This window comes from Pleurodeles waltl, chromosome 2_2 (assembly GCF_031143425.1).
Source record: "Pleurodeles waltl isolate 20211129_DDA chromosome 2_2, aPleWal1.hap1.20221129, whole genome shotgun sequence".
Taxonomy (NCBI): Eukaryota; Metazoa; Chordata; class Amphibia; order Caudata; family Salamandridae; genus Pleurodeles; species Pleurodeles waltl.
The window spans coordinates 259,485,742-259,507,915 of NC_090439.1; the positions used below are offsets into that span (position 1 = coordinate 259,485,742).

Genomic DNA, 22,174 nt, shown 5'->3' on the forward strand with positions numbered 1-22,174 from the left:
CATCACAGAAAACAGAGCTGTTTTTTGCAAAGTGCCTACCTGTAGATTTGGGCCTCTAGCTCAGCCGGCACCTAGGGAAACCTACCAAACCTGTGCATTTTTGAAAACTAGAGACCTAGGGGAATCCAAGATTGGGTGACTTGTGGGGCTCTGACTAGGTTCTGTTACCCAGAATCCTTCGCAAACCTCAAATGTTGGCTAAAAAAACACATTTTCCTCACATTTCGATGACAGAAAGTTCTGCAATCTGAGAGGAGCCACAAATTTCCTTCCACCCCGCGTTCCCCCAAGTCTCCCGATAAAAATGATACCTCACTTGTGTGTGTAGGCCTAGCGGCCACGACAGGAGACGCCCCAAAACACAATGTGGACACATCCCATTTTTTTAAAGAAAACAGAGCTGTTTTTTGCAAAGTGCCAACCTGTAGATTTTGGCCTCTAGCTCAGCCGGCACCTAGGGAAACCTACCAAACCTGTGTATTTTTGAAAACTAGAGACCTAGGGGAATCCACGATGGGGTGACTTTTGGGGCTCTGACCAGGTTCTTTTACCCAGAATCCTTTGCAAACCTCTAATTTTGGCTAAAAATACGCATTTTCCTCACATTTTGGTGACAGAAAGTTCTGGAATCTGAGAGGAGCCACAAATTTCCTTCCACCCAGCGTTTTCCCATGTCTCCCGATAAAAATGATACCTCACTTGTGTGGGTAGGCCTAGTCGCCACGACAGGAGACATCCCAAAACACAACGTGGACACCTCCCATTTTTTGAAAGAAAACAGAGCTGTTTTTTGCAAAGTGCCTACCTGTAGATTTTGGCCTCTAGCTCAGCCGGCACCTAGGGAAACCTACCAAACCTGTGCATTTTTTAAAACTAGAGACCTCGGGGAATCCAAGATGGGGTGACTTGTGGGGCTCTGACCAGGTTCTGTTACCGAGATTCCTTTGCAAACCTCAAATTTTGGCTAAAAAAACGCATTTTCCTCACATTTCGGTGACAGAAAGTTCTAGAATCTGAGAGGAACCACAAATTTCCTTCCTCCCAGCATTCCCCCAAGTCTCCCGATAAAAATGATACCTCACTTGTGTGGGTGGGCCAGGTGCCTGCAACAGAATAAGGCCCAAAACTTGTAGAGATAGAGGGGATAGCACAGCAAGTTTATAAGGACATAGGTGGTCATTCTGACCGCGGCGGTCGCCGCCCGCCAAGCGGTTCCCGCCGAAAGACCACTCCGCGGTCAAGAGACCGCGGCGGCCATTCCGGCTTTCCCGCTGGGCCGGCGGGCGACCGCCAGAAGACCGCCGGCCGGCCCAGCGGGATATCCCCTTCAACAATGAAGCCGGCTCGGAATGGAGCCGGTGGAGTTGAAGGGGTGCGACGGGTGCAGTGGCACCCGTCGCGATTTTCACTGTCTGCACAGCAGACAGTGAAAATCTTTGTGGGGCCCTGTTAGGGGGCCCCTGCACTGCCCATGCCAGTGGCATGGGCAGTGCAAGGGCCCCCAGGGGCCCCACGGCAGCCGTTCCTGCCATCCTGGTTCCGGCGGTGGACACCGCCAGAAACAGGCTGGCGGGAAGGCGCTCGGAATCCCCATGGCGGTGCTGCAAGCAGCGCCGCCATGGCGGATTCCTTGGGCCAGCGGGAAACCGCCGGCTCCCCTTTTCTGACCGCAGCTTTACCGCCGCGGTCAGAATCGCCCAGGAAGCACCGCCAGCCTGTTGACGGTGCTTCCGCCGCCCTCCGCCATGGCGGTCATGGACCGCCGAGGTCAGAATGACCCCCCTATTCTTTTACACATCTTTAGACTGACTCTGCTTTGGGGACCCACATAAGTGAGGTGTCATTTTACTTGGGAGACTGAGGGGAACACTGGGGAGTATGAATTTTGTGCTGGAGCGGTGATCCTACGAAGAAAAGTCAGGACAATATGCTTTTCTAAGCAAATTTTGAGGTTTATAGAGGAGTCTGGGTAAGAAAATGTTGGGGGATCCACGCAAGCCACACCTCCCTGGACTCCTTGGGGTGTCTAGTTTAAAAAAATGTCTGGGTTTGGTAGGTTTCCCTAGATGAAGGCCGCACCCAGGACCAAAAACATAGGTGCCCTCTCCCCCCCAAACACAGGTAGTTTTGTAATATATCGTTTTGATGTGTCCACATACGTCCGTGATGTGCCAAACACTAAAATTGTGAAAAGAAACGCACTTAGGTTATGTGAAAAAGACCCCTCACCCACCAACCAAGTTTGTTGCATGCTTCATCATCGGGGTCCCACCTGAGGCACCAAGCGTGTCACAGGTGTGCTGCGACGCCTGATTACAGCGGAGCAGGTTTTGTCATTTTTACCACACATACTGGTTGGATTTGGCACGAGGGTGAGTGATGGTTCAGTGGATCCAATTTTACTAACAAGAGCTTTCACAAAAATGAAATGCACTGTTAATAACTGAAAGGCAAAAAACTGAACCAATGACTCACAGCTTGTGAGCTGTAAATCCGCGACAAGGCACCAACCGCTTTACAGTCCATTCACAGAACTTTCATACATGACACACACAAGACCATTCACACCGCCAGCCACCGGCCCAGCACATTAAAACACTCACATCGACAGACAGCGCCACTCAAGGGCCCATCACTTACATACGGCCACATGCCTGATACAACAATCACACCAGCTGATGGGAGTGTGTGGACTGGTGTTTGGCTGGCAGTGTGTTGCAGTAGCCAACAGCAAGTCAATATGTACACTATCAGCCAAGCCCCACTCCACACACAATGGCATCATTTTATTTTTATTTTTTTAAACAGAGGAACCCCTACCTAAGTAGAAAGAATTACAAAACTACAAACACAAAAGCTCTAACTAAGTACACGACAGAAATGCTAACCATGAAACTGAACACATGAAAATACAAAACAGACATGAGTTTACACTCATGGTTGTTCCCAGAAATTCTTCTGGGTGTGGTAATTCTTAAAACAACCACCCACACACAGCCCAGGCTTTGAAGGACAATCTGGGCAGTACATTCGAGTCTCCCTCCGGATACCTCTTCGAAAACACACTCTACATTTCTTAGCTGGAAAGTCTTTTTTGGGTGTGGGAGGAATGTGCTCAGCAAAGTGGCGATCTTTCAATCTAGCCACATCCTCCACCACTGCTTCTCTAGGAACTCTGGCCTGTTCCACCACAATAAGGCTCTCTATCACTGACTCCTGAAATTTCACAAATGTCATCTTTGACTCTGGAGACCTATCCCTAAACACAATAAAAGCATTGAAGGTTGCTAAGTGGAAGAGGTGAATTGCTAACTTCTTATACCAAACGTAAGACTTACGAATAGCAGTATAAGGTTCCAACCTCTGATCAACTCTATCTACACCTCCCATGTGCTTATTATAATCTAAAATGCACACAGGTTTGCGCACTTCAGCAACCTGGCCCCAAACAGTCACGGGGGAAGTACTCTCATCATGGATGGTACTTAGCATGTAGACATCCCTCTTGTCTGAAAATGTCAAAGCTAGCAGCTCCTCATTCCGCAAGGCACAGCACTGTCCCCTCTCAAGTTTTTTTACAGACAAGCTCCCTTGGATAGCCTTTCCGGTTAGAACGGATTGTGCCACAAGCAACTGTGTCCACTCTGAACAATTCCTTGAACAACTGCACTCCAGTGTAGAAGTTATCTACATACAAATGGTGACCTTTGTTGAACAGTCGTCTACCAAGATCCCACACAATTTTCTCAGTAACTCCAAAAGTGGGAGGACAACCAGGGGGGTCAATATTGGAATCCCTACCAGTGTAGACACAGAAACTATACACATATCCTGTCCTACTTTCAGACAGCATATACAATTTAATTCCATATCGTGCCCTTTTGCTAGGAATGTACTGCCTAAAAACCAAACGACCCTTGAAGAGGACCAAAGACTCGTCCACACTTATCTCTTTGCCTGGAACATAGACCTCCGAAAACAGATCTACAAAATGATCAAGGACAGGCCTAATCTTAAAAAGACGGTCAGAATCTGGGTGATCTCGTGGCAAGGCTAATGCATTGTCAACAAAATGCAGCATCCTAAGAAGAAGCAAATGCCGATTACGACTCATGGTCGCAGGAAATATAGCTGTTGCCATCAAGGGACTAGTAGACCAATAAGAAGCCAGTGACGGCTTCCTTATCAACCCCATCAAAAAAGTCAAACCCCAAAACTTTTTTATCTCCTCCAAATTTGACGGAATCCACTGGGCAGCTCTAGAGTGTGGCCTAAGTCTAGCAGCGTTGTCCCTCAAATGCTGCTCCGCATACAAATTAGTCTGCTCAACAATCTCTTCCAAAAACACATCTTCCATGAATAACTCAAAGAAATTGATAGGCAAAATGTTCTCTGTATTGGTGTTACACCCCGGGAGACCAGTAAAGGCGGGCAACTCTGGCTGCTCCATGTTTGGGGCAATCCAGACATCAGGTCTTATAACGGTAAACCTTTTAGCCCCAGGTTGCTGCACTATTGGCACATCAGTGTCCTCCTCTAAAACAGGCCCTTCATCTGCACTGAGTGTGGCTTCATCATCATAAGATTCCCCTCCAAAAGAAACATCACTGCCAGAATCTCTCACTTCCTCCTCTGCCTCAGATGCAGAGTCCGTCTCATAATCATGATCAGACTGTGACTCAAAAAGCATACCAACCACCTGCTGAGCGGTCATCCTGCGGCTAGCCATGATCTCTCCTACTAAAAGTAACTGGACAAATTCACCACCAACAACCAGCACTGTGTAAGACAAGTAACAAAGTGTAGCTTTGTTAGTAAGAGTTATAAACTCAAAAACTATACCGCTCACTTGCCTGAAAAAGCTTGATTCACCAGCAACTACTCTGCACAGACACAGCAATCACCAATGATATCCCACTAAAAAGAAAGAAAGAAAGGCAAATTAGAAATTAGACAAACAAATATCATTGTGCACAAATCTAAGGACAATTTCACACACAATCCTGCATTTAGTACACCCCCTACAAACATGTCATTCATGCATGGCAACAATACTCCTTTGGAGTAAATTGTTTTTACTTACCTAAAACATGCAACTGTGCAAACTGCAGGTCAACCACCACCAAAACCGCAAGGAGCCACAGCAAATAAAGCAAAAGCTTTGAACTAGAACAAAAAGGAGGAATTTATTTTTATCACAAATGCAAATACTTCATCAGTTGACAAACACCCCACCATCAAACATTTAGAAATTGGTGCCTAAGTGGATTCTGCCATAGGGGCAGATGGGTCTACTAAAAAAATAGGCCTGTCTCCCCCAAGGAGGCCAGAAATACCTTTAGTAGTGTGTCCCCATGGGGAGCGACCCTTGCCAAAGGGGACAGCCCTCAAACAAAAAAAACAAAAAAACACACACAACACTATCCCTGGTGCCTAAGGCTGATCTGTCTCCAAGGGGTGCAGAAATGGCTTCGGGTCATGTGCCCCCAAAGACACACACACACACTATCCCTGGTGTCTAAGTGGCTTCTGCCCCCCTTGGGGGCAGGTGAGCCTAAAAAAATAGGCCCATCTGCCCCCAGGGGGGGCAGAAATGGCCAACAGGTCAATGCCCCCCTTGGGGGGGCGCCCCGTGCCCAAGGGGACGCCCCCCCAGAAAAATAAACAAATGTAAAAAATCCCTGGCGTTCTAGTGGTTCTATAATAGGCTGATCTGTCTCCAAGGGGTGCAGAAATGGCCTCTGTACATGTGCTCCCCAAGTGGGGGGCGACCCTTGCCCAAGGCCCCCCCCCCCAATCCACTAACACACACACACACTATCCCTTGTGCCTAAGTGGCTTCTGCCCCCCTTGGGGGGCAGATGGACCTAAAAAAAATAGGCCGAAAAGGCCAACAGTTCTATGCCCCCTTGGGGGGGGCGCCCCTTGCCCAAGTGGCGCTCCCCACAAGCCAGAAACACAAAGGAAATACAAAAAAATAAATCCCTGGTGTCTAGTGGGCATTCCTGCTGCCCGATCGCAATCCGATCCGGCAGCAGGAATGCTCAAAGAGACACCGGGGGAAAGGAAAAGCCTTTCCTTTCCCCCGGTGCCTCTTTTGGCAAAACCCCCCACCCACCGGGAAGAGGAGCTCACCTCTTCCTTTCTCGCCGCACAGGAAGCAAATGGCTTGACTTTGGGGGGAAGCACACAGAGAGCGCTCCCTCTGGGCTGTGTGCCGAGGACGTAGTGGTTACGTCCTCGGCACAGCAGCACTGTGCCGAAGGACGTAACCACTACGTTCTCGGCACAGAACGGGTTAAAGGAAAACGGGATGCATTTCTTAAACAAAAATGAAATGTTTTCTTTATATTTTTTCAGAACAGGCAGTGGTCCATCGGACCACTGGCTGCTCTGAAAAAATATTTTCGCTACCATTCACAAAGGGGAAGGGGTCCCATGGGGACCCCGTCCCGTTTGCGAATGGGTTAACACCAATTTGAAATTCGTGCTAACTACAATCGTTTTTTGACTGCATTCAGGGTCACAAAACAATCATACATTGCACTGCGACTCGCAATTAGGAAGGGAACAAGCCTTCCTAATTGCGACTCGCAAACCTATTCTGTGATTCGGTAAATAGATTACCAAATCGCAAAATAGGGTTTGAACTTACCAAAATGCTTTTTTTGTTGTCGCAAACGGACCGATTCTGGCCGTTTGCGACAAGAAAAAAGGTATGTACATATGGCCCTAAGTCTCAAGGAAATCCACTCTAGTCAAGGGGTAGAAAGGGTCTGCCTCACTTAACTAACTGAACACTACTTTAGACCTTGTAGAACCTTCGAGAATCCACATCATCATTAGCAGTAGTTTTCCATCTTCCATGCGCAGTTGGAATTTGCAACTCCCATTAGACTTTCATCCTGACTTGGGTATCTCACAGGTCCAGGGACACACAAGGGAGATCTCTTATTCTTCTGTTCGTAAGTGCTCCTTGTTCTTACCAATTTATCCTCCTGCACCCCTTTATCTCAAATATACAACATGCCTTTAATTAACTGTAGACTTGGACGACGCATCTGCAAATAAAGAATAATGCAACACGAGCAAAGCTCCACATTGAATGTTAAGCATAGAAAAACATTTCAGGCTATCACTTGAGTAAACTTAATAAAAGATTCAGTGCACATTCGAAATGCATAGTTATAAGAGCAATTCTCCTCATGAGTATGATAAATGACGAATAACTGTAATTATATAAACTTTGACTGTAATCCAAATACATTGAATATAAATGCATACATGTACTATATTTCAATCAATTAATATTATTATCAAAACAGGCATATAAACTTCTTACGTTTCCACTTGTGAATGCACCTTGATTAATATGATTTTGATGCACCACTTAATATCAATACCTTAAAGCACATGTTACATATGATGTTGATTACATTTCGTGTCACTCCTGGAGCGCATAATGGCACTGCCAATGTTATGTGTTCTCAGGAGCCCTAGAAGCAGTACAAGATTCTCAAAATGAGAACTTGGTAGATAGAAATAGATTAGAAGGAAATTCAAATGTGTATTAAGTCTTAAAGAAAGAATAAATGTTTGGCATTACCATAATATCCTGTGGTCTTTTTATCTGAAGAAGATAAATCCCTCAAATGGCCTGTTGTCATGTCAGTTAGATCCATGTGCAGTGAGTGGACTTACATGGAAGGCCTGCCAGATGCCAGTCAGTTGCCACAGGAAGGCACAAAGAAGGCTCCTACAAGGAATGATACTTAATAGGAGGAGTAAATAGATAGTAGATATGTTCGAAGAAAGAGAATGTTGAAGAAGCTGAAAAATAGTGATTTCTTAGGTTAGCAGATGCACCTCTTCTAAGATTTATGTCTTCAAGAAGAACCAAAAATGAGAGAAGGTTTACATTCTTTTCTGTATTTTGATAGTATTTTGTAGGGTAAAGTTCTTAATGGAGATATGTTTTTGGACATCTGGGAAACAGTACATAAAGCATTAGTTTACATGGGTTGGAATTGGCGGAAGTAGAAAGTTGCTATATATGCGTGTTTGAGGTGTCGTTTTGCGAAAGAAATGAGTATACCTGGGAAAGTAAACAGAAGGGATTTATGAAAGGAGGCAGGTGTAGTAAGTTTGAAGTTGCAACAGTTAAATGATGGGACTATGCTCTTAACTCCTGCACTGTCCCAGCGGTGAAGGAACTTTATGAAAAGAAATAACAGAAACGTCATGAAGAAAGAGGCACCATATTATTAAAAGATATGGCAGTTGACCCAAGAAAAGCCGATTTATATAAATACTCTCAGAATGGTCAGTGAAAGGCATTGCCAAGATCTAGATAGCCTAATTAAGACCAAAAATGTGATTGCTTAGCTATTTGAATATAAATTTAAATCAAAGAGAGAGCCTATTAGCTATAAAATAGTTTGCATTTGATCTTCACAATCTAAACGCAAGATTGCAGCAGACCTACTATGTATAGTGTTGTGAGGACTACTGTTGAAAAAGTCAAGAAATACTTTTAATCAGAAAAAGCTAATAGGAACTAGCTGTACAAGAGAAGGATTCTTGGGCACACGGCTGGAAAGTAATGATGAAATCATTCTTATGGATTCTTATGGAGACAGAATGTATTTCAGACTATTTTACAAAAAATTGAGCAAAAGATTAGAGAAACCCTTAGACACCAAAAGGATCCTTTTCAAGTGCAGGAGAGATTAAATCATGATTGAACCCCCAAGTACCCAAAGAGTGAAAAATTACAGTTAAAGAATTTTCATTCATCTCAGAATCTCCAGGGAAGATAGAAATAATAATAAATGTCTGAATTCCACATAGTGACCTGGTGAGCCCTGCCTTAAGATGTAAGTGGAAGAGTCTGCTTACCCACTATGAAAAGTCACAACGTGCGTTGTTAATGCATCAATGGCTGTAAGTTGTGTTTCCTTGTGCTTAAAGCAACTATAGGCTAAAGCACATTTGTGAAAGAATTTCCTGGCCCACTTACATCCGGCTAACTGTTGATCTGCAGCCAACATCACCTTTCTGACTAAAATGCTCAAGGAAGTGATTTCAAAGCAGTTGGTTGATCGTCAAAAGTCAGATGAGCTTTTGAGGATTTTTTGCAGAGTTTTCATTCTAGATCAGGATAGAATCCGCTCTCACATAAAAAATACTCAGAACCCATTTGGAGGGCTACAGGGAAAAAGGGGCTACCGGACCCCAACCTGATTGTTGTTAGGCACCTTGCCACTGGTGTCCTGCAGTCCGTTCTATTATGGCTCTGCAGATAGGGCCAAGTATAAACCTGTCTGCACCTGACACTCAGGGTAGCGAGGACGGGCCGTCATAGACTTGTCAGAGGGGTAGTGTGGGGTTGGGGGGTCAAGAGGTCAGAACTCGACAGTCAGACAACAGACATAATAACGTAAAACCTCAGCCAGGTTCTTATCGGCATGACAACGAAAGTACTTTTCATTTCACAGCAGAATGAAATACTACACCATTCATACAGGGTTGTGAAAAATTGTGCTTTAATCGTAATTCAGTACACTTCTTCCTTCATTCCCTGGTAACCATCTTCCCTCTTGCTATGACCGATATCTTGCTACTGTAATCCAAAATATGCAAGGATGTAGGCAAGGATTAGGTACAGGTACACAAATAAAAAGTTTTCACGAGTTAAGTGTTCAACTGTATCCCATGTCTTTAGTGGCTTTTGTATCAAAAAGTTTCAAGTAGGTGCAGCTTATTTGCCCTTGCGTCTCATTCTTTCTTGTCACTAGGAGCAGCTAAATGCCACAATTATCTGTTGGTGATTGGCAGCAGTCCGGGCTGTGTGGCTGGTGCAGGTGGAGGTCCCACCTGAAAAGGGTAAGCTTCATATTTTTAGATTGTCGCAGCGGTTGCTGCAGGCAGAATAATCTTCAAAGAACTTGCTTTGGGGGGCAGGCTTAAATGGCAGCATCTGCCTTCGACTGCAGCGACCCTTTAGGTTTGGCTGCAGGCCAGCACTTCAGCTTGTGATAGTTGCAGCCTTCAGAGTCATACCCTCATTACGATTCTGTCAGTTATGAAACCGCCAGGGCCGCGGTGGAGGTCGGACCACAGCCTAAGCAGCATTCCAGCCTCCACATTACAACCGTGGTTGAGCCGCCACGGTCCGACCGCCAGTGCTGGTGGTCTTAATCCACCAGGTGCAAGTGCTGCCATCTGGATTACGAGTCCCCTTTCCGCCAGCCCTTGCATGGCGGTCCTACCGCCATGCAAAGGCTGGCAGAAGGGAGGCCTGGGGGGCCTCTGCACGGCTCACTTGGCATGGGCAGTGCAGGAGCCCCCATGGACAGCCCCGTCGCGCTTTTCACTGCCCGAATTACGAGCAGTGAAAAGTGTGACAGGTGCTGCTGCACCCGACACACTGCAACATTGCTGCCGGCTCGATTATGAGCTGACGTCAGTGTTGTAGTGAGTATTCCGCTGGGACAACAGGTGGAAATGCTGTTTCGCTCGCTGGCCCAGCAGAAAACTCATAATCGGGCCACTGAGCGGAAACCTCGAATGGCAGTTTTCCATCTGAAAGAGTTTGGCAGGCGACCTCTGCCGCCTGACAAACTCGAAATGAGGCCCTCAGTCTTCTTCCTGGTGATCTTTGGGCCAGTTTGTGACTTCTCACTTCAGCAGCAATTGGATCTCCTCCTCGTCTGCAGCAGCAACACCAGTGACTCAGCCTGCAGCAGGGTGCCAAGCAACACAGAATTACACTCTCTGGTAAAGTGTTATTTTCAGCTCCTCAAAGCCTCCGTAGAGAGACCAGGGAACCCCCACACAGCACAAGTACCTCCTTGATCACTAACTTGTGATTGTCAGCGTTCCCTGTGTGCTACTTACGCTGAGGACACGCTGGGCTTCTCTTCCTTGACACTTTCTCTTTTTGCAGGGCCAGGCACGTGCCTTCCCCCTGTCAGCAGGTAAGCAGGCTGTTAGGAATTTCGTCAAACTCTCTGATCTTCAAGCAGAGTATTCTTACTTCAAGTGATGTCCCTTCACCTCTCGGAAACCAGCTATCAAATAGACGCAAGCCCAGGTTACACAGCTGCTCTTTGAGCTCTCTGTGGAGCACTCCCTTCCTTGGTCAAGAAGACTGGAAGTTGAACAAAATGGGGTACTCTGAATCTAACTTTTTTACACATTTTCCAGACAAGGTGTGGATCCGCTATCTTATGTTTCAAAACAGATTTGGGTTGGCTCCTTTTCAAAGGTCATTCTCAGGCTGCTCTGTAAAGTGATGCTTGTCACAACAGGTAGCATCGAGGCTGACTCTAAGCAGGAGTACCCTTAATAGCGGCACATTGAAGTGTGAAACTTCTGCACCTAGCTGTTGTCGTCCTTCCCGAGGCACTAATCATGAACAGACAAAGGGCAGGTCTGGCCTGGAATCCTCCTCACCATGAACACGAGAACCTACAGTTCCACCTACAACCCTTACTTTCTTTCTTTCATAGGCAACCCTCTGGGTCTCCACCTTCCAAGTGCATGAATGCAGTCATCATGCCTCCACTGTTTGTGAAAGCTAAGCTCACTTTTCATCTTGTGCCATGCTAATAGTGGGGTCATCCAAAATGGATCCCGCTGGCCTCAGTACTCAGGCTCACACATGCAGTCCTACTACCATAAAAGTGTCAGGCGCTCACTTACACCCCCATGCACTTGGCATGTAGATGGGATTGTCAACACTAGGTTTTGGGTTACAGTAAAGAGCAGTACTTAACACAAGAAATATCAGTACTCCATGCTCTTAGGACACAGAGAAAAAAGGTCACACTACACATCACAAAACACGGAATGCTTCTACCACCGCTTTGTGTATTATACCCAAGAAAAGTAAAGTAGCCCACCCTCTAATATGAGGTCTCCAGGTCACAGGGCAGGTTTCTGAGCCTCACAAGACCTTGGGCTTTTCCTGTACCTATTCTTGTGCTGGATTAACGTAATGCTAAGTCCACAAATTAATTCAGGTAGTCAACTTCACTTGTAGTTGGGACTGTATTCCGTGCTTGTGTCATTCTCCCTCCTTAAGGTTTAGAAACAGCAACAGACTTCTGTGTTAATGTGGCTGAATCTTTCCACCGCCTTTGAGACCATAGACATATGTCATTCTGCAGAGATCTGTGCAGCCTTTCAAAAGTTAGAAGTCATCTCAAGAGCTCATCTAAAGTTTATTTAGTTAGTGTTCAAACTTAAATATTATTAGCAGAGGCAAATAAGGAGTAGACCATTTGCAATGTGATGCAATGCAATAGCAAAAAGAAAAATAATACCAAGATATACCCAGTAGGTACAAAATCGCAAATTAACAAATATATTTAAATAGCTATGTGGTGGTGAGCATCCAACCATGAGGAAGATCAGTAGGACTGATCTGAAGGTGGCAGTCAGAGGCCCTAGTGAAAGATCAGGCAGGACAAATTTGATGGTCCTGCAAGATCACCCAGGGCACCTGGGCAGTCATGTGCCTGTGTGCTTACTTGCTGAAGAATTACTAAATTGATTATAGAGCTGGTAATTGTGTTTTACCGCAATGAAAGGGTGGGACCCTAAAGTTTTCCACCCAATGATCAATCCCAACAACCTCTCAGGTATCACCTACTCACCTTACCTCCGTTTATTCTCAGCGAGTATCACCACACACTGTGCACAACTGAGTCAACAGGTTGAAAAACTGAAATCGAGATCACTCGCTCCAAATGGAAGTGAATGATTTCACCTGTTTCCTCAGGAGGTGGCAGGCTAGACGCATCAGGACATCAAGGGACATTGTGAGCAGTGAAAGTGCAACCAGCAGTTTAGTACCCTTGGATTTTTACTGTTCCGTGTTATGTCAGGATTCTGTGGATTACTATGGCAACCTTGATGATTGTAACAGCAGAGAGCTGAGCGCTGCAGCCTTTCACTTCTCAGGATGCACTTAATGGGTCTATGCATAGGGTTGGACCTCTAGATATGTGCACTGCTATCACACTCTCAACATAGTTATTTACCCTGTGTCATCATTTGAACAGAATTTGGATGGGATAGGCTTGCGGGTTTTGGATTTGGTTTCAGCACAATGTGTTGCCTTTGTTCCATAGCTACTTTGGCATCTAGGAAACTGATTGTGCTACCGACATGGTGGCTACACGGCTAGAAGGTCAAATGGCAGACTCCTACTTCCTAGAAGTTAGACTAAACACTATCACATTGTTCAACATAGTGTACAAAGATAGATGACAATGTATTCTTGCTCTGGCCAATATTAGTTAATTACTATAATACGCATAGTGACAGATTGCACCCATAAATGTACGTACCCCTAGTTTATATTCTGAATAAATACATGTAAAGGGATAAACTCTGCCTAATCTTACATACTATAACTAAAAGATCACTAAACGTATAGCTTAGCTTTCAAAGACATAAGGTGGTTACATTAGCATGAAAGAGTTATTTGTTTTAGGTATCTCCTGAAACATTTTGGAAAATGGCTAAAGTGAAAAAGATAGCCTTCAATAAATAATTCAGCTATGCAATTTCTTTATTCTTGGCCAAAAGTTTGGAGTTGCATTGACCCGCCATAATAATTTGTTTTTACCATTGTTTTAGGGAAGGCCAACTTTATGTTGTATCTGAGAACAGAGACAAATCCTTAAGAATTGAAATATAAATATATCCCTCAGTTCACTCATCTTCCACATCTTTCAAGCCTCATCGGGGGCAAGGACAAAGAGTACGTGCCCAGAAGTCAGAGTAGGTAGGAGGAGAAGCTGTCAACTAAAGCACTCATAAGACGCCTTTTTCTTGCGGTGCGGGACGCCACATATTTCAAGCCTCTTCAAGGGCAGCGGGCAAGGACTATGTTCCCCAGGAGTCAGTGTGGCTAGGAGAGGAGCTGTACCAAAGAGTTCATAAGGCACCATTCAATCCTCTGCACCTGTCACAGCCGGAGGAGACTGGCCTCGGCCACTCCTCTTGGCCCTCAAACTTTTTTATTTGGCTTGCTGTTAGCGTTTTTAGCAAGCCAGGACGTTTTATTTCCCTGTAGCTCAAAATTGTGATTAGAAAGCCTATTTTACGTATAACTGACAAAGCGGAAATGTCCAGGTCAACCACTTCCATTACTAACACTTAAACTCTGTCATGGGCGCAATTTCATCTGAATCAGATAATGTTGAGCAGAGAATTGATGCAGTCCCTTGACAATTCTATCCTCCGTCATTGGAACCAAGAGTTATAATTGAAATCCTGGGATCTGTAATCAAACTGATGCCTGTAGTTCTGGCCGTGGTGCTACCTCGTGTCTGGTAACTTAGTCTCACAGCCTATTTTACGGCTCTCACAGGGTTTAAATGTCATTCCTGATAATGAAGCTGAAGCAGGGGAAAGCTCTGCAAGTTTATTTACTCCATCTCCAAATAAAACAAGCATTTCAATGCAATGGGTCTCGCGTTTGCTCGAGTTAGAGCTATTAGCGCCCTAACTGGACTTTTCTTGCCACATGAATTGAAAACGAAAAGTAAAACAGTTGACATAAGCAAGCAGATTCAAAGCGCCACGGACGACATGACCATGAGCGCGAAGGAGAGACACTAAAGGAAAAACAGTTTCACTGGCAGTCAAACGTATTGGCAAAAGTTCCATTATCTATGAAACAGGGTCGATGGCCGAAGCAGTAACAAAACTGCCCCAAGGAGGGACAAACGGTAAGCATTTACCAATGATAACAAAGGATTTTTGAAAGGCAAGCCATTAAACAAGTGATAGTGATGGGCATGTGCTAGGCGTGGTTAAAATCCCACAGATACAGTACAACAGGCCAGAGTGCTTGCACGCTCGACCGAAAAAAGAAAAAAAGGTGGCTGCAAGCCGTTTTAAGAAATAATGTCCGACTCAGGATTGTTCTGTTCAAACCTTAACTGAAAGAACATCAAGGAATATACAGGTGTGGAGGAAGTAGGCAATTAATGATATTGAAATTGTTGGCTTTGAGGTATTAAAGGATATTGGAATTATGTACCGACTTCCTACGAAAGGTTGAACTAATGCTGACTGATTTTCTAAAAGAATTGACCTTAAGCTATCAGGCACTGTGGATCATTCAATGGCCAGGAAACTTTTATCAATATCAAGCCTCAAGAAGGTCTTAGCCGACCTGCTCATAGTGAGATTCCAGGAACTATCTCCATGCTTACGATTAAAGCAACAAATCAAAATCCTGAGAACCCTCACCATGGAGAGGACTATCATGCCCCTACACAATATGATGGCCGGCGTACAAACCCAATGGTTTCATCACCATAATGATTCCCTGCATTTTCCACCAGATTGCATCCTTTATGTTATTGCCGTGGAAAATGTACCCTTGGTTTCATTTGAATCAAAGTGATCTGTATATCACTAAAACACAAGATGGTGCACTGGTTAGGATCAAAACTGGGCACCATGATGATTTTTATAATTCCTCTTTGTCAGACGGTGGCATGGATAATAGGGGCACAAAAGGAGATTGGGTTGTGGTGAATTTCAGGGACCCAGCATTAGTAAGGTATCTTTTCCACAAGTTATCTGGACTGACTGTGAAGTGAGTTGGTATTCAAGTGTTTCCTTTGGGGTATATTTATAGTCCAGCGATTATGGCATCTTATCCTCCTCCATTGTCCTATATGGGGAAAGAGATATAGGAGGGCACTGATAGTTGTTTTAATGTGCTTACAGTGAATTGTTTCAGGGCACTCAAGGGACTTAGCCCAAATACTTGACTACAATGCCTAAGCAGTGTCGCTCAACTTCATACTGTAGCGGCCCCAACTGTATATGCCGGGTCCGAAGTCTTACTTTCTCTTTTCCATATTAGAGATGGCCTTTTGTCATTGGATCTCTATGCGTTGTTTAAAGGGTTTTCAATTGTTAGTAATTGTAGCAGCGATCAAAAAATCCTCATTGCATTTTGGAATATAACTGTGAATAAGACAGGTTCCTTGAAAAAGCTTCCCAACTTTGAGTACTCTAAATCCAAAGACATAAGGATCAAATGGAGTAAGGTGGACCAAGATATTTCTATTAGAAAACTCATTACTGAGAATAAGACCAGCTTATTTCACGTTTTCTGAAATGACGTACCACGTGCTCTAATTGTCATTTCAGAGAAAAAAAATATCCTTTGGAGCTGGGGAAACTCTTCCCCAGCTCCTGAGGTTCAAATAAATGAAAGGAAGTCCTTCTGGTGCTAGCACCAGAGGGATTTGCTGTCACAGCTCCAGGACATCCTGGAGCCGTCCTCAGCACTTGAGCACTAGTCCTGAGGTCGGCAGCAGCACGTTTTCAGCACCAAAGATTACAATTGTTATTATTTTTTATTATTATTAAGAAAAAAACAAACTCACAAGTTTGTTAAAATATTCTTACACTATATGGCTCGATTTTTATATTACATATATATTTTAAGGAGCAAGCTTGCTTAATACAACATCAAATTTACCAAAACCACTTCAGTAAGCAAAAACAGTATGTTTGTGCTTCTCCACAGCCAGGTTTAGATTTCTAAGCAAGAAGTGTGAAAAAAGCTTTAATGGTGCAACCTTTTTAATTTCAGACAAACATTTGAATTCATGTCCTAATGCTAAGTGCATTAAATATTACTGTCACTAGCACCACCATTAAAATCTCCTCCACCATTACAACATCCACCACTGTTATCACAACCAGCACCGTTACTACCACCACCATCAGCATCCTCACTATTAACACTTCAAACCATCACCACTAAGCCTAACAGCACTCTCACCAGTACCATTACTATTCACTGCTCACCACTACCAACTCTGTTACCACCAGCATCACCACAGCCTTCATCACTACCATTGTTAGCGACATTATCACCAAGTTTTCCATTGCTACCAGCAACACCACCACTACGATCATCGCTATCACCACCACAATCACCACTTGTATAACTTTCCTCACTGTCACCCTGCCCTACCATAATCATCACTAGCACGATTACTACTATAACCACTGTCCTCACTACCACTGTCACCACCAGTACAGTGATCGGGTACCAACTGAAGTAGAAACCACCACCAACAACTTTCTGCACGATGAAGGTCTAGTAGCCTGATACCTTGACTACCTCATCACTGCCCCACTGTTGTCCTTACCATTCCTTAATTCCTCTCTACCCAGTCCTGCGAGGTGGCTGAGCACTGCTGTGTGTGCTTGCTGTCCACCATGTGCTGGGTAGGCTGTAGCCCTTCGCACCCACCCTCTGTACAGCAGTGGAAGCAATCTCCTCTGCCACCAGGAAGGCTGAGCTTGCAGACCTTCAAGTGGCACCTCACAGCAGAGTGTGCAGCAGCTACTCAGAATGTAGCATACATTTGAGGAGACATTTGAACCCAAAAAACAAAATGTAGCTACGCAGTCTTGCACACTCATACCGCCTGCCTGTATCCCTCAGGCACATGCACATATACGTTTTCACCTCCACACATAGACATACTGTTTTGCACCATTTTTTTCAGACCACACAAACACCTACGCTCTCAAACACATTCATAAAAGTTGACAAAGCCAGTAGGTCTGGGTTGGGAAGTATACCATTACATCGCTGTGGTTACATCGTAGGTAAGTGCATCAAAGATTTTACATTGGCAGTAAGTACTTTGAGATTGGTGTTTCACTACATTTACATTGTAGTAATTTACTTCACAGCCAAGTCTTTTTTTAAGATTATGCGTGAAGTAAGGGTTTTTGTTAGGATTTAGATATTTTTCTACTTGCAAATTCCTCATCTTGTGAATATTCCCAGAAGCCAGGCTGGATTCGGAGAATTTTCTGAGAAAATCCCTCGTGCCTCAGTAGGTGCCATTGTACAGCTCTGTGTCGGATTCATCCAACCCCAGATGTGATGTCAGGGCTTCTACATAGACATCACTTCTACATGCTGAAGTCAGTTCCTTTCCTTCTAGGTGGATACGGGACTTGCTCGCTCAAATACTATCTGGCCTGACAGACTTTACTTTTAAGATTTTTTGAAATTTTTCCAGTGTACAAGGACCTTGTATCATCCTAAAACGACACAGTTCAAGCCCTGCAATGATTGGCAGAAGCAAATGTTGATGACTGTCCTGCTCAAGATCTGTCTCTGGTGTTTGGGCTCCTTGCGCAGCTCAGCGTTGTGCGACAAATGGACTTGGATGAATCCAAAGGCCATTCAGGATAGTGTGACTAAGCTCTTTGGCACAGAGCATCACCCAAACGCTAGGTCCTGCTCGAAGCAGGGGTGCGGATGTGTTCTCGTTCCTGAGGCTTATTCTATGAACACTGTTCTTCCCACTGAAAAATCATCAGGAAGAAGAGGCACAAGAAGTCAAAGCATGGCTTCCCTTTATCCTGCCACTCCTGTCACAAGGAGTTTCATGGCTCCTAGGGTACCTCTAAGTTGCTGTTTTGGTCTCTGACTTCGAACGCTGATTCCATCTTTAATATTGATTCAGCTCGAGGCCCAGGCCCATCGCCGACGCCACAGCAGATACAGGCCTTCAAAGAGGCCATACTACAAATAATCAGTACCCTACCAGATCACTCTAGAGAACTTTCGGGTACCTAAGGTTCTGAGGAGGCCTCCAGTTGGTCTACCACTGGAGGATCAGTACCTGATGCTGACTCTGCCCTTCGATCTCTCACCGGGGTAAGACCCGACTCTGGGGCCGAGGCCTGGTCCTAGTCCCCACATGGCACCATGATCAATGCAGGACACCTGGATGTGGAGGTTGGCACTGACACCACCGATGTTGCAGGTGCCGACAGACCTTTCAGAGTCAGTAGTGAATCCTTCACAGCAGTCGCATGTCACAGCTATGGAGACTATCGTACCTGAATTCCACTACAGGGATATAATGGACTGCTGAAGAATGTCCACACCTTGTCTCACTAAATCTCAATCTCCAGTAACTATGTTAGAGTGCAGAGAACCTCCAGGGGAAAGGGTAAGGGATAGAGGAGACAGTAGCTAGTAATGGATCCAATGGTTAATACCCAAACAAGAAGATAAACACTACTTCTGTATTATTTCAGTGGTCCTACAAATCTAGGATGTAACCCACCTACTGGTTAACATACTATTTCTTGGCTGTCTCCCTCTCTGTACCGATGTGTATATGCAAGTTTACATCTAGAATACAAAATGTATTTAGAATAATAAACTTGGAATCTGAAAGTGATATTAATATATCTATCTAAATCATGTGTGCAAGAATTCTTAAATATGGTTAACTGGTGATTTAAATATAATTATGCATGTCCATGACATTTCTTTAATGTTCACAATATTTGCAGAACTGTTATTTCACACGCGGCTATAGGTTTCTTCCTTCAAACAAAATAGGACCAAACCTGATCTTTACATTCATTGAATTTCTTTTTAGAACATTTCTGCTTTTTGGTCACTAGATGGCAATGGTGATCCTCCCCGAACACAAATAGAATCAACTTGTGTTGAAAATGCTTCCTGAGTTCCAACCTTTTTAAATTATGAAACAGAGATATAAAGCATATCTGTAGCAATCCTTTAAGTAATTAGCAACACTTCCTACTTCCAGCCTCCGTAACTCATACAAAAAAACCACAAAGATAATGGCATCCAGAAACTGGAGCAACCCTTACATAATTGGCATAAAAACAAAACCTGTTTTCTTTCAGATGAGCAGTCACCATTCCCTGAAGCAGAATATCAGGAAAGGCAGATATTATGGCTTTGTCCTTCAGAAGCGGGCACAGCAACAATAGTTGGGAAGCACTGATCTCTATCCCAGCTCTGTTTAAATAGTCACCACAGTGTAGCATGCAACAAGTGACTGAAGCCTGAACCAGTAGGCCACAGATCCGGAGGTACACAAAGCATGTCCGCACAGACGTATAGAAGTTCAGCTATATTGAATACTTTCTTGGTTCCTGAATGTATAAAGCAGTAATTGGAGGAATCAAATTATGAGAAACATATGTTAAGGCAACAAGTATATGTGATTCCACCTTTCTCGTACTGCCTCTGATTTAAGTGAGGGTGTATTTCACATATAACCGCATGTATGACTTCTGAGTCCCAACAGTCTTCCGCCACCCCACCCCAAAATCCCCATGCCAGGGCCAAGCTTAAATGGATAACTATGATTACATATAGTAATCAATCGAGGGGCATGGACTTGAGAAGCAGACTCACATGACCTCTCCTATGGACTATATCCCTCCAGTCCAATGTATATTGCAGTTTGCCCTGGACAGTATGACACGTTACAAAAGCCTTCAAAGGCCTCTATCTGTTATTCAGGTTCAGATTCTAACATAACCGGGGGGAGGTACTTTCCAAACTCTTTTGCCAGGAACAACAGGTTTTAAAAGGGAGGCATGCAATACAGGATGCACGTGTAATGAAAAAGGGAGCATCAACCACACTGTCACTAGATTGAAATGTTTCTGTACATTATATGGTCCTATGAATCAGGGCAAGACCTTACGTTTGCCATGCAGATTGATATTTAGTTGAAAGCCGTATCATAGCATATCCATACCATAGACCCAGGTACATAATTTGGGCTTTTGTTTCTCTTATTATCAGTTTACAGTTTTTATTGTTATTTAGAAATCAGCACGTTGCTTTACGTTTTTCCGTTTTTCCAGTTCTCCTTGTCCGTGTAACTGTGGGATTCTCTATAGGTGTCGGTAGCAGATTAGCGTGTTTTCTGGGGTGATATTCCGGCATGTTAAAAATGGCATCTGTCCTGTAGTGCTGTGAAGAGAATTACTGTAACTGAATTCAACTATTTTGATCAGTAAGATAGCAATGAAGATACTTTTCTAGCTCCTCATTGACTCTTTCTGTCTGAAAATATGTCTGGGGGTGATGAGCAGAAGACAAAGCTACCTTGACACCTAGAGATCTACAAAAAGCTGACTATAACTGGGATACGAATTGCACCCCATCTTAAATCATTTTACAGTGTAAACCATACATTTGAAGTAAATGCTGCAAGAATAACTGACTAGGAGTCTTGGGGGAAGGTAATCCCTTAAATGGAACAAAATGAGCCATCTTAGTTACTACATCCATGTTAGACCCGACAGCCTTGGGAAGGTCACCCCTAACTTTTTGCCTGCCTCCCTCCACTTGTTGACACTGTTTTTGCTGGTTTTAGGACTCTGCACACTTTACCACTGCTAACCAGTGCTAAAGTGCATATGCTCTCTCCCTTAAAACATGGTGACATTGGCTCATACCCAATTGGCTTATTTAATTTACTTGTAAGTGCCCAGTAAAGTGCACTACATGTGCCCAGGGCCTGTTGATTAAATGCTACTAGTGGGCCTACAGCACTGATGGTGCCACCCACATAAGTAGCCCCTTAACCATGCCTCAGGCCTGCTATTCCAAGGCCTGTGTGTGCAGTTTCACTGCCACTTCGACTTGGCATTTAAAAGTAGTTAGCAAGCCTTAAACTCCCCTTTTTCTCCATGTAAGTCACCCCTAAGGTAGGCCCTAGGTAACCCATAGGGCAGGGTGCTATGTAGGTAAAAGGCAGGATATGTACCTGTGTAGTTTTATATGTTCTGGTAGTGTAAAACTCCTTAGTTCATTTTACACTGCTGTGAGGCCTGCTCCTTTCATAGGCTAGCATTAGGGCTATCCTCATCTACTGTTTGAGTGGTAGATTCTGATCTGAAAGGAGTAAGAAGGTCATATTTAGTATGGCCAGAATGGTAATAGAACATCCTGCTGACTGGTGAAGTTTGATTTAATATTACAATTTTAGAAATGCCACTTTTAGAAAGTGAACATTTATCTGCACTTAAATCCTTCTGTGCCTTACAATCCACATCTAGCTGGGTTAGTTGACAGCTCCCTTGTGCATTTCACTCAGACAACCCCAAACACAGAATGCACATTCACACCTGCACACATCTGCATACTGAATTGGTCTTCCTGGGTTGGGAGGTTGGAGGGCCTGACACTTACATGTCAAAGGACAGTGGCCTACCCTCACACAATGGGCTGCCAAACCCCCTACTGGGACCTTGGAAGATAGAATGGAACTGAAAGGGGACCTTGTGCACTTCTGAGGCACTCTTTGAAGTCTGC

At 44.4% G+C, this 22,174-nt stretch overlaps 1 protein-coding gene across 1 annotated transcript in view; it reads left to right on the plus strand.

Moving 5' to 3' along the window:
* The window catches only part of MTRR (5-methyltetrahydrofolate-homocysteine methyltransferase reductase), a 543,648-nt gene that overhangs the window by 188,642 nt on the left and 332,832 nt on the right, over positions 1-22,174 (plus strand). The gene's annotated exons all lie outside the window — the stretch shown is intronic.